We start from the raw sequence: 3,869 nt of genomic DNA on the forward strand, positions 1-3,869 counted from the left end.
CTCCCAGGGAGCCTAAAGACCAGGAGAGAAAATTCAGGATGGAATCCAGTTCACAGGTCAAACACCCATGAATTGCTTGCTGAGAGCAGGGTCCAGAAGTGGAAGAGATGACCACTTCACACTGTTAGCATGGCTACTATTGAAAAATGGAAAATAAGCGTGGGCAAGGATATGGAGAAATTGGAACACTTGTGCACTGTTGGAGGGAATGTAAAAATAGTACAGCTACAATGGAAAACAGTGTGGTGGTTTCTCAAAAAATAAAGCTGTCCTATGATCTAGCAATTCCACATCTGGGTATATACCCAAAGATTTGAATCTCAAAGAGATAGTTGTGGGATCTCAAAGAGATAGTTGTACACCCATGTCCATAGCGGCATTACTCACAATAGCCAAAGTGTGGAAGCAACCCAAGTGTCCATTGATGGATGAATGGATAAACAAAATGTGGTCTAGCCATACAATGGAACATTATTCAGCCTTAAAAAAGAAGGAGATTCTGACATAAGCTACAATAAGGGTGAACCTGCAGGACATGATGCTAAGTGAAAGAAACCAATCACGAAAAGACAAATACATGTTCTACTTACATGAGGTACCTGGATTATTCATGGTTCATAGAGACAGAAGACATAAGGGTGGCTGTGAGGGGTTGGGGAGGGGCACTGAGGACTTAGTGTTTAATGGGGACAGAGTTTCAGTTTGGAAAGACGAAGAGTTCTGGGAGTAGACGGCGGTGATGGTTGTACAACAATATGAATGTACTTAATGCCACTGAAGTGTTCTTAAAAATGGTTACAATGGTGAATTTTATATTTTGTGTATTTTACCAAAATTAAAAATAATAGGGAGAACTCTTCTAGTTGCTAGATGGATGCTGCCCGATTCATGAATGGCTTAATAAAACCAATTAGATCTTTAAAAAATAATAATTAACTCAAAACAAAATAAAATAAATGGATATGGGCCAAGAGGCTCCTACAGGCCACATTGGCCCTGAGCCCTTTGCATTGTATTATTTAATCCCCTCATCAACCTCTGTGAGTAGCTCTCTCCTTACAGACAAGGAAACTGAGGTTCAGAGGTATGACATGCCTCAGCCAGCATGTAGTGGGCTAGGATTTAAATCATCTTTATGTTCTCAGTGAGAGCTGGTTTTTTTGAGTCAAGCTGGGTTGTAGCATTGGGCACTTAGTTTGCTGGGGTCTTGTGATTTCAGCTGGGAGCCCTTATACCCACAAGACAACCGAACACAAGGAGCTGTATAATTGGTGGTAAAAATGTATGGACAGATCAGAGAGGCCTGAGTCATCAAGAAGGCTTCTTAGAGGAGGAGGTGGGATTGGATAAGGCCATAGCTAATCCACCATGGTCACCTAGCCCCTAGGAGGTACTCAGTCATTATGCGCTGAGGGAATGAATCGTCCAGGCTGGTGGGATTCCTTGGGAGAAGGGCTGAGGGAGCTCGGGGGATGGAGCAGGGCTTTGAGGTCCTGAGGAGCTGGATCTGGAGGGGTGCCTTTCTTAGTCTTCCTCCCTGAAGGGTAGTACTGCCATATACCATCTAATCAGAGGCCAGCTGCCCTTGCTGGGGAGATGCTTGCATGCCTTGGGGAGAGTCCCTCTGTCTGCCAGTTCGCTGGCCTCCCTTCTCCGCAAGCTGCAACTGGGACTGAGACATCGTTGGTGGGTATGGGCCACTGAGATTTGTCCACTCAGACAAATCCCTGGACTTGAGAAGAATTGTCATGTTTTGCAAATAAAAATACAAAGTGCCAATTAAATTTGAATTTTAGGACAATGAATAATTTGTAGTATAATTACGTTCCCAACATTGCGTCTGTATTTGATGTGGCAACCGTAGTAGTCTTTGGCATGTGTCCACTGAGAGAGGGGCAGGTGGGTGGGTGCTTTGGGTGTTCCAGGTCAGGGGCCTGCTGGCCTCAGGCGGAGCCAGGCCTGCCACAGATGCTGGTCATCAAAGCCCAGGCCCAGCCTGTCACAGCTCTGCTGAGACAAAATAGGCAGCCTTGGGTCAGACCACTACCCAAGTGTAAGCTGACCAGGCAGACAGCAGGGGCCCTAATTACCGGGTGTGAGTAAGTGGGCTGTGTGTTCGATACTGCTCTATGTGCCTTGCAGAGCCTGTAATGGGAGACCAACACTGTCAACGCATTGGGATCTGTGTTCCAGATTTGTCATACTGTTCCCTGCATGCCCTTTCTCCATCTCCGGCCTGTATTCCTGAGACCTGTAAGACAGGCCTCTGGCTGCCAATGACCCTTTTCTATGTCCATCACCTCATACTAACCCCATCAGGGCATCCTCAGTTTTCAAGCCTCCTAATCACACTTCCTCTTAATCCTACTCCTTTATCCATCCAACCATCCATCCATCTACCCACCCATAAGTATTGAGGCTTACTATGGGTCAAACACTGTAGCATAATGGTCCCCAACCTTTTTGGCACCAGGGCCCAGTGCTCCTATGAGACTCTAATGCCTGATGATCTGAGGTGGAGCTGAGGCGGTGATGCTAGTGCTAAGGAGTGGCTGTAAATACAGAGGAAGCTTCGCTTGACTGACTCTCTCCTCCTGTTGTGCGGCCCGGTTACTAACAGGGCACAGATCAGGTACTGGTCCATGGCTGGGGTTTGGTGACCCCATTGTAGCAGGTACTTTGATATATAACATCTCAGCTGTAAGAGAGATTTTAGGAATTCATATTTAAATGTGAGCAGCTGACCACAGCCATCGGATATGACTTCTCGTTAACCAGATGACCTCCCAGTTTCAGTATCAGGTGATCTGGGAAGAGATTCTCTAGCCTTGCCATTTAGACATCAGCTGCTCCTCCAAGGAAATTCCCAGGATAGCTTCAGGCTGTGATGAGATAGGATCAGGAACACTGGGGACCAGGAGGCCTGAAAGGCCTCAACGGTCAGGCAGCTGAGCTGGCTCTGCCTAGGTGTGGCCTCCCCTCAGAGGGTTGGAGCACAGGACCTTAGTGACACTCTTCCCTGACAGCTAATGCTTGGCACAGCTTCTGCCCAAAGCAGATGCTCTGTGTAACCTTAAGACTATCAGTGTATAGAGAAAACTGAGGTCTAGAGAGGGGAAGTGACTTGCCTATGGTCACGGCCTTGCAGCTATGTGTGTGCAGGCAGCAGAGACTGGGGTAGAGTGTATTTTGTTGTCAGGTGCACATGGTTTGAGGCCTGGTCTGTCTCTCAATCTGACCGACCTATCTATAAGTAGGAAATCATACCTCTCTCTTAAACTACGTGGTGATGAAGGAGGCCGAGATGATATTGGAAGGTGCTTGGCAGAGGACCTGGCATGGCGCCAGCTTGAACTGCTGAGGGAAGGGGGTGGACCCTGGTCTTAGTTAAGAGGTTCCCTACTGCCTCACCTGCCCCAAACACATCCCTGGGGGCTTTTCAGCTCTGGGCCTCTTCTCCCACCTGAGATGAGGGCAGGCAGAAGGGCAGAGAGCAGGATCTGACCTCTGGCCAGCCAGCCCTTCTGTTGTGCTGCCGGGCTGAGAAGGCCCCGCGTCTGCGTCAGCAGCACTACCTGGAGAGGCAATTGCTTCTTGCAATTTACGGCCCTGCGTGCCAAGGCTGGATGTGTCACCTGCACATGTTGTAAGAGGAGGCCCGGTGTGTACCCCTCCCCCATGCAGGAGTGTGATCCTAGTCACCCTGCCCTTCTGGAACTTTCCCAGTGAGGGCCTGGCCTTTATGCGGACTTGCAGAGGATGCAGCTTTCCTACCCCTGGGGCTACATGAACCTCATAGATGCTTTATTTTTGTTCTTGTTTGCTAAATTTCTTCTTTTGGAAGGTGCTTGGCAGAGGACCTGGCATGG

This window comes from Pteropus vampyrus, unplaced genomic scaffold (genome assembly GCF_000151845.1).
Source record: "Pteropus vampyrus isolate Shadow unplaced genomic scaffold, Pvam_2.0 Scaffold120, whole genome shotgun sequence".
NCBI classification, from domain to species: domain Eukaryota; kingdom Metazoa; phylum Chordata; class Mammalia; order Chiroptera; family Pteropodidae; genus Pteropus; species Pteropus vampyrus.